Source organism: Dasypus novemcinctus, chromosome 1 (assembly GCF_030445035.2).
Source record: "Dasypus novemcinctus isolate mDasNov1 chromosome 1, mDasNov1.1.hap2, whole genome shotgun sequence".
Lineage (NCBI taxonomy): Eukaryota > Metazoa > Chordata > Mammalia > Cingulata > Dasypodidae > Dasypus > Dasypus novemcinctus.
In genome coordinates this window covers 130,393,884-130,403,712 of record NC_080673.1, presented here as the reverse complement: position 1 = coordinate 130,403,712, position 9,829 = coordinate 130,393,884, and the positions used below count along the sequence as shown (strand labels likewise).

The window sequence follows — 9,829 nt, the reverse complement described above, 5'->3', positions numbered from 1 at the left end:
TAAACCCAAAATAATAACAAGGCCTAGAGCAACTTTGTGCCTGGGAATTTCCTTCTGTCAGCCTTCATGTTACTCAAATGTGGCCAGTCTCGAAGCCAAACTCAGCATGTAAATGCAATGCCTTCCCCCCAGCGTGGGACATGACACCCGGGGATGAGCCTCCCTGGCAACGAGGGACCACTATCAACTACCAACTGATGATGCAACTGGAAAATGACCTTATACGGAAGGTTCAATGCGGATCAGCAGAATATCCATGTCTACATAAAATACCATGACTTTAAAATGCTGTTTGACCTAAAGTAAGGGGGAAATGGAAAGGAGAAATGAGTTTATATGGCTACGAGTTTCTAAAAAAGAGTCTGGAGGCTGGCAGAGGGTTTGCCCTCATGCACAACTGAGCAGAGTCAGAGAGACAGATAAAGCAGATACAACCCCCAGATATTAGTTCCTTTGAGGGCTAAAGAGACCCATGGGAGTTATGGTCATGGCCGATGGGGTTAACTACCAGGGCAGATGGCCCCTCTTTGGAAATGGTGTTTATGTGTGATGAATCTGGACTCAGATGGGATCTCCCTTCATAAGACTTTCATGCTAATGTGCTGGAGGTGCAGTTAATGTTGGGGTTTAAGATATATTTAGGGGATTTGAATCTCTGGACTGACAATGTGATAGCCAGATCCTGAGCCTCAACAGACTCCAGCACCTACAATCTGATTTATTGGACTTACCACACTCAGCTAAGATGGAGGTGAAGAAGGACAACCACCACACCATGGAGCCTAGAGTGATTACAACTGAAAATGGGAGGATTGCATCCAGCATCCAGGTGGAATCTGAGCCTCCTCTTGACATAAAGGTGCAATGGACACAACCAATCCAGTGTCCACATAGAAGAGCTGGCATTGGATTGGGAAAAGTGGACATAATGGACAAAGGGTATGGGGAAAGGCAGGAAGAGATGAGAGGTGGAGGCGTCTTCGGGACATGGAGCTGCCCTGGATGGTGCTTCAGAGGTAATCACCGGACATTGTAAATCCTCACAGGGCCTACATGATGGAATAGAGGAGAGTATGGGCCATGATGTGAACCAATGTATAGGAGGTGCAGAGGTGCCCAAAGATGTACTTACCAAATCCAATGGATGTGTCATGATGATGGGAACGAGTGTTATTGGGGGGGGGTGGGAGAGGGGGGGTGGGGGGGTGGGGTTGAATGGGACCTCACATATATATTTTTAATGTAATATTATTACAAAGTCAATAAAAAAAAAAAAAAAAAAAAAAAGATGAGACTTGAACAGCAGCCAGAGGGAACCTGGCTATTCAGACACATTCTCTGGAAATGAATTCCCAGAGCTTCTGAAAAATGATGCTAAGTATCTGGGGACAGCAGGTTGACCAGCATAATAACTCCCATCTGCTCCTGCTCTACTTTAAAGTATAAGCAGATTTTTCCTTCAACAACACTTGCTTCTCCATAGATGAATATTATGGATGCTTAAAAGCAAAAGGATATTCTCAATTTAAAAGTGAGGGGCAGAAAGGGGAAAATAAAGTTCTTTCTTTAAAAATATTGGAAGAAGAGAGATTTCTGGGGAAGATGGCAGAGTAGGGAGCTCCAGGGCACAGGTCTTCTATCAAAACAAGAATTTAAAATGCAGGAACTAACTGAAACAATGTTTATGAAACTCTGGAGGCCAAAAGAATAGTGTATAGCACCCAGGGAAGAGCAGGAGGAAGAAGTTGATAAATTACAGTAAAGAACAGTAAATTTTTCTCTGCACCACAGCTACCAACACCCATCTCCTACTCTTGCACCAGGTCACTATGGTACTCATATCCCAGTAAGCTCACTGGTGACAGAAAGGGACATAAAAATCTTCCCCAAAAACAAGGGTGGGCATGACTGATCACTGATCATGGCATTTGATTAATGAATTTGGACCACCAAGTGCCCTGCTTTAAGTGTAACTATTGTTTCAACCTGCCCTGGACAAAGGCAGCAGCAGCAGCCAATTATTTTCAACCATATCCAGACAGGGAAGGTGGTGATATAAAGATGCCATGGTTCCACAGGCTGCAGAACACAGAAAAGCTGAATTTTCTGAACAGGCCAGGAAAGCTTACCTTTGGAGAGCAGTTGGAGAAACTTTTGACACCCTTCATGATCTGCCCCGGAGTACTTTGGAGATGGTCTGGGCCTCTTCCTCTGTCCCTGTCCCTGTATGGACTGGGACAGACTGGCTTGAAAAAGTCCTCTCCAATGTGGTCCTCCTCCAAGAATTTGTCATCCAAGAAAAAGCAGCTTGAGACAATGAAAGGAGTGTTAAAAACTATAGAGACAGACAGTCCAGGGTAAAGGCCTGCCAGCTTCAAACACCCAGAAGAGGGAAGTCTGTCTCCGGGGAAGCGGGACAAACTTTTGTAAACAGGGGAACTCCAAGACAATGAACAAACAAAAGCCCAGGACAAAACAGAGGCACAGAAAGACAGTGAAAATCCTGCTCACTGAATTCACCTTGGGCCTTCCTGATAGGAGAGTTGAGGCTCAGAAAAATCTCTGTCTTCTCATCAATTACAAAACCAAGAAACAGACATCTCAGGGAATAAATCCCAGAGTTAACATTTTAAAATAATAAAACGCTTACTGTGCAACAGAAGACTACAAGACAACAAAGAAACAGGAACTGATGGGCCATCCAAAAGAAGATGAGAATGTGGTCATACCAAAAAGAAGAAAAAAAAGATCTTAAAAATGCTCAAGGATATGAAGGAGAATACAGAGATGGAATTAAAGGCTATCAGGAAAACAATGAATGAGCAATACGAAAGTACTAATAGATAGGAATTTTTAAAAGGAACCGAACAGAATTACTGGACTTGAAGACCACAATAACTGAAATGGAAAATGCCCAGAAGGTTGAAAGCATGCAAAGAAAAATGACAGCTCTTATGGGAATGAAAGGTACTATAAATGAAATTAAAAACACAATGGAGAATAACCAAACAAGATTTCTGGGAAGATGGTGTCAGAGTAGCTAAGCAGAGTTCAACTCTCTTACTAAAACAAAAAAGGAAGTGCAAAAGCAGTCTGAAGGAGTTGCCTTGGGATCTGCAGACCAGGAGAGTGCTGCACATCATTGAGAAGGGAGAGGGACAGAGAGACAAAGCTGCCAGGGTGAGTTACTCACCCCTGAAGCTGGGAACTGCACGTATCTTCCACCCTCAAGGCAAATAGCCTCAGTAAAATCCGTGGCTCACTGCAGCCAACTGAGAGGGGGAAACTGTCCTCCTCCCTGGGTGGAATAGGGGTCTGGAGGATGGAGGAAAATGGTTTCTCTTCAGTGAGTTTGGCCAGCTGAGCCCACTTTGAATCCCAAATGTAGCCAGCCCAGCAAGTGGAGGTTTCCAGTGACCCATCTGTGGGGAAGCTGAAGGGCACTCAGCAAACTCAGAGAGAGAGAGAAGTACAAGGGAGAGAGGAGATAAGGAAGGCAGAACAGAGGGAGAAATAAAAAAGACCCTAGCCAGCACTTAAACAGCCCCAGAGAAAGGGGAGCCCCCACCCCCACCCTGTCACAGCCACCTGCCCTGGGAGAACTATATGAGTGAGTGGATAGGCTAACAGGAGCCTAAAAGCCCTGAAGAGAAGGAAGCCTGGAGAGATAGCCAGCAACTCTTCTAAGCCCCACTTGCCTGAGGGGGATAGAGAGAGAAGCCTACCAAACCTGTGGAGCAGGTGTGAATCAGTGGATTGACCCTTACTTCACAGCCGCTAGGTCCCTGGTTCAATCTCCAGTACTGCTTAAAACAAGGGTTCTAGACAGTGATCCAGCAGGTTGTCCAGCATCCAACCAGCACACTGTGACAGGGAACTTAAAGAATGAGATTTTTTATGTTTTTTTTTTTACCTGTTATTCTATAATTTTTTATTTTTTTATTTTTTTATCCTTTTTGTTTAATTCTCTAAAACCAAGTACCTTACTTGTGGAGGCTAGGCTAAAGGGTGACTCATTGATGAGCACTGTCATCCTGAGATGACTCTTAGTGACTTAAGAGGAAAGCCTATTTTTCCTCGGTTGTTTTTTGTTTTTTGTATTTTCTCTTTTTTTGTTAGTTTCCTTTTTTCCCTTCTTTTACTTTCTCCTTATTTCCTTTTTCCCTTTTCTTTCTTTCATTTTCCCCTTTTCCATTGCTTTTCTTTCATTCCATATTCTTTTATTTACTCACTTCTCTTCATATTTTTCCCACCTTTTATATTATTCTGTCCTTTTTTTCTAGTTTCATTTTTCTTCTTGTTTCATTTCTTTATTCTACCTTTTTTATTCTTAAATCTTTGTACTTTTTATGATTTTTCACTTTTATTACTTATTCCCCCCACCCCGGCTTTTATAGTTCCTTTTCTATCTTCCTTTTTATTATTATCATTATTATTTTTCCCTTTTTCCTTTCCTGTGGTCTTAAATTTTTTTAGGAAAACACAGAAAACTACAAGGATATACAATTAGTGGAATGAAGTGTCAAAGAGGAAACTAAACACAAAACAAAACCAAAAAACCCTAGAGTAGAAAGGGAAGCTAAACATCTGAATAAGCCCATCAAGCATGGCCCAGGTGCACCCTATCCCGTATATCCCACCCACCCCTGACATCCTTCACCAGTAACCCTCCCCTGCATATTTGCCAAAATAACATCCCCATCATTGTAGTTTTAACCACATGCTTACAAATCCCCAGAGTTCACATGTTCCTTCCTCCAGCCCTCTCCTCAGTTCCATGGATAGGCCAACCCAACCCCCTCACCCTACTCTCCCTCACATCCCAGCCCCATTGACCCCGCTCACATCCCTGCACCAAATGTGTCTGTTCAAATCCCTTGCCCATTTTTTAATTGGGTTGTTTGTCTTTTTATTTTCAAGATGTAGAACTTCTTTATATATGCTGGGTATTGGGCTCTTATCAGATATATGGTTACCAAATATTTCCTTTCATTGAGTAGACTACCTTTTCACTTTCTTGACGAACTCCTTTGAAGTGAAAAAGTTATTAGTTTTTAAGTGGTCCCATTTATGTATTTTTTCTTTTGTTGCTTGTGCTTTGAGAGTAAAATTTATGAAACCATTTCCTACTACGAGATCTCATAGATGCTTCCTTACATTATCTTCTGGGAACTTCATGGTCTTGGCTCTTTGTTCAGATCTTTGACCCACCTCAAGTTAATTTTTGTATAGGGCATGAGATGGTGTTCCCCTCTCATTCTTTTGGATGTGGATATCCAGTTCTCCAAGTACCATTTGTTGAAGAGGCCATTCTGTCCCAGTTGCACGGCCTTGTCTAATGTCAGTTGACCATATTTGTGAGGATCAATATCAGAACTTTCAATTCAGTTCCATTGGTCAGTATGTCTATCCTTGTTCCAATACCACGCCATTTTAACCACTGTAGCTTTGTAGTATGCTTTAAAGTGAGGTAGCATGATTACTTCAATTTCGTTTTTCATTTTCAATATGTTTTTGGTTATTCAGGACCCCTTATTCTTTCAAATAAATTTCATAATTAGCTTTTCCAATTCATTAAAAAAATGCTGTTGTAATTTTTATTGGAATTGTATTAAATCTGAAAATCAACTTGGGTAGAACAGGCATCTTAATGATATAGTCTTCTGATCCATGAACATTAAACATTCTTCCATTTACTTAGGTTTTCTTTGATTTCCTTTAACAATGTTGTGTAAATTCCTGTGTACAACTCCTTCACATTCTTGTTAAGTTTATTCCTAGATATTTGATTCCTTTAGTTGCTCTTATAAATAGAATTTTTTCTTGATTTCCTCCTCAGATTGCTAGTGAGATTTGAACAGACACATTTGGTGCAGGGATGTGAGTGGGGTCAATGGGGCTGGAATGTGAGGGAGAGTAGGGTGAGGGGGTTGGGTTGGCCTATCCATGGAACTGAGGAGAGGGCTGGAGGAAGGAACAGGTGAACTCTGGGGATTTGTAAGCATGTGGTTAAAACTACAATGATGGGGATGTTATTTTGGCAAATATGCAGGGGAGGGTTACTGGTGAAGGGTGTCAGGGGTGGGTGGGATATATGGGATAGGGTGCACCTAGGTCATGCTTCTATGGAATAGAAAAGTGTTCAAATTATCATAGTGTGTTATCTCGGTGGGTAGAGACCTACACAATGTACAAGAAAATATTAAACTCCCATCCTTGGAAGTTCTGCTACGTACTCAATTAGAGGGGCAGGAATATGTTGAGAACCCAGGTAGTATCTAATAAAAGAAAACATACTAATATGTCAAGTCCTAAATATTAATGCATGTAACTATGAAATTCATTCTTCAAAAACAGAAACTTAGTGGTTACCATACGTTCAAAAGAGAGGAGGAGAGAAGAATAGAATAGATGGAACATAAGGTATTTTTAGGACATTGGAAGGGTTCTGCATGATCTGGCATTGAAAGATACAGGCCATTATAACTTTTGTCAAAACCTATAAAAGTGTGTGGTACAAATTTAACCCATAATGGAAACCATTGACCATGATTACTAGCAATGCTTCAATATTTGCTCATCAATTGTAACAAATGTACCATGCTTATGTAAGCTGTTGTCAATAGGGGAAAATGTGAGAAGCAGAGGGAGTGGGGTATAAGGGAATGCCCTATGTTTTCTATGTGTCTTTTCTGTAACATAAATTTTCTTTGAAAATAAGGTGAAAAAAAAAAAAAGACACTGGGGGAACACAAAGAAGAAATTATCACTGTACATAAAAGATAATATATCTTATGGTGATGAAAGACACAATGGAAAACAATTTTTTAAATTTTTTATTTTTTACTTTTCATTTTATATTTTTGTATTTTTTTGTTTTTATTTTTATTTTTTCCATTTATTTTTTGGCTTTGTTTTGGGGGAGATTTGGATTGCAGTAGGGTTGCAACTGTGGCAGGGGAGGATCACTGGTGCAGAGTTTCAGTGATGGGGTGAGTATGGGAAGGGGTGCACCTGGAACATGCTTTATGGAATATGAATTTGTTCAACTGGTCATGGGGTATTGTCTCAGTGGGTGGAGACCCACAAAATAACCAAAAGAATATTGAATTTCCATCCTGGGAAGTCCTGCTACATTCTCTAATAGAGTGGCAAGAATCCCTGGAACACATGGGCAGTGACTAGAGAAGGACAGACCAATATGCCAGGCCCTGAATACTGATGTTTGTACTTAGGAACCTCATTCTTGTGAAATTAAAATTTAGCTTAGTATTTTATATTGCCGTAAGAGTAACCTTCTGAAAGCCTCTTTATTGCGCAAATGTGGTCTCTCTCTAAGCCAAACTCAGCATATAAACTCACTATCCTCCTCCCGGCATGGGGCATGACTCCCAGAGATAAACCTCTCTGCCACTGAGGGGTTATCACCAAGCACGAACTAATGATGCATTTGGAAAAAGACCTTGACCAAAAGGGGGAAAGCAGCAAAAGAAAAGCAATTTATCACATAAAAATGATGTCCAATAAGACTAAGTGCTTGTTTCTCATCAGAAAGCATGGAGGTAAGAAGGCAGTGGTATGATGAATTTAAAATATTGAAGGAGAAAAAATTGCCGGCCAAGAATTCTATATCCAGCAAAATGAGAGTGAGTGTAGAATATTCACAGATTAACAGCAACCAAGAGACTTTTCTCCCAAGAGATTGTCACTACAAGAAATACTAAAGGAAGTGCTAGCCTGAAATGAAAAAAAAAAGGAGAGACATGGTTGGAAGAGAGTCAAGAAATGAAGAAAATCAGTAAAAGTAACTAAAATTGTAAAAAAAAAAAAAAAAAAAAGGTGGTAAAAATAAGATATGACACAAAAAATCCAAAGGACAAAATGGGAGAAGTAACTACTGATTTTCTAGTAATAAATTGAATGTTAATAGATTGAACTCCTCAATCAAGAGACACAGACTGGCAGAATAGATTTAAAAAATTAGATCCATCTATATGCTGTCCACAAAAGCCACACCTTAGACACAAGGATACAAGAAGGTTGAAAGTGCAAGGCCAGAAAAAGATATTTCATGCATGCAATAACAACAACAACAACAAAAAGCTGGAGTAGCTATAGTAATATCAGACAAAATAGATTATAAATGCAAAGCTGTTATAAAAGACAAAGAAGGAATTATATATTCATAAAAGGAACAACCCATCAGGAAGAAATAACAATTATAAATATCTATGCACCTAACCAGTGTGCCCCAAAATACATGAAGCAAACACTGGCAAAACTGAAGATAGAAATAGATGTCTCTACAATAATAGTTGGAGACTTCAATACACAACTCACATCAATACAGAGAACATCCAAAAAGAGATCAATAAAGAAATAGAGAACTTAAACAATTTGATCAATGAACTAGACCTAACAGACATATACAGAACAATGCAACCCAAAACAGCAAGATACACATTTTCAAGTGCTCATGGATTATTCTTCAAGATAGACCACATGTTGGAGCACAAAACAGGTCTCAATAAATTTTGAAAGATTGAAATTAGAACACTAGAGGAACAGCTGAGTTGGCAGTTGGAATTAGATGAAATAAAAGTGCTTGAAAAATAACATTTTAGGACTAATGTTTCCATAACTCGTTGATCTGCCTTTTTTGTTCTTTTATTTTTGTGAACTTGAAATAAAGTCATTAATAAAATAAATAAATAAGTAAATTAATAGACTGAAATTATAATAAGTTCTTTCTTTTTTTCTTCTTTTTATTTTTATTTTTTTTTCTTTTTCAGGTGAGAGTGTGAACAGAGTTCCCCACTAACACAAATTATGCTGTCAAGTTTCCCACATTTGGGGAAATCACAGGGATTAGCACATCCAGAGTGCAATGGATAAACCTCATCCTGGGAAAACCACCTTCCTGATCATGGTATCTCCCCTGCTTAGTAAGTATACTAAGCACTTTTTGTGAAAGAAACAAAAAAAGAGAAGATGCAAATAAATAAAATAAGAAATGAAAACAGGAACATTACTACTGAGCCCAAAGAAATTAAAAAGATCATGATAAGATACTATGAACTGTACACCAACAAAGTAGACAACATAGGCAAAATGGACCAATTCCTAGAAACATACACTGACCCTAGAAGAAAGAGAAGATGCCAGCAAACCAATCACAAGTAAAGAGATTGAATTAGTCATCAAAAACCTTCCCAAAAAGAAAATCCCAGGACCAGACGGATTCACCAGTGAATTCTACCAATCATTCAATGATGATTTAAGAACAATCCTTTACAAACTCTTCCAAAAAAATTGAACAGGAGGGAACACTATCACACTCATTCTAAGAAGTCAACATTAGTCTAATACGAATTCTAAAGCTAGATAAGGATACTATGAAAAAAAGAAAATTACAAACAGATTTATCTAATGGATAAAAATGCAAAAATCCTAAAGAAAATACTTCCTAATTGAATCCAACAGCACATTAGAAGAATTACACACCATGATCAAGTGGGTTTGATCCCAGATGTGCAATGATGGTTCAACACAAGAAAATCAATCAGTGTGATATACCACATTAATAAACTGAAGAAGAAAAACCACATGATGATCTCGATTGAAGTGGAAAGGGCTTTTGACAAAATACAGCACCCTTTCTTGATTTAAAAAAACACTCCAAAGAATAGGAATAAGGGGAAACTTTCTCAAAATGATAATGGGCATATTTGAAAAACCCACAGCTACCATTGTTCTCAATGATGAAAGACTGAAAGCTTTCCTGCTGAGATCAGGAACAAGGAAATGATGGCCATTTTCACCACTGTTA

General features: G+C 39.1%; 1 non-coding gene across 1 annotated transcript; it reads right to left on the bottom strand.

Annotated features, from left to right (window-relative positions):
• Positions 1–8,789: 8,789 nt before the first annotated feature.
• Positions 8,790–8,953, bottom strand: LOC131279902 (U1 spliceosomal RNA). Its single transcript, XR_009187402.1, has one exon. It is a non-coding gene; the product is annotated as a U1 spliceosomal RNA (small nuclear RNA).
• Positions 8,954–9,829: the final 876 nt, after the last annotated feature.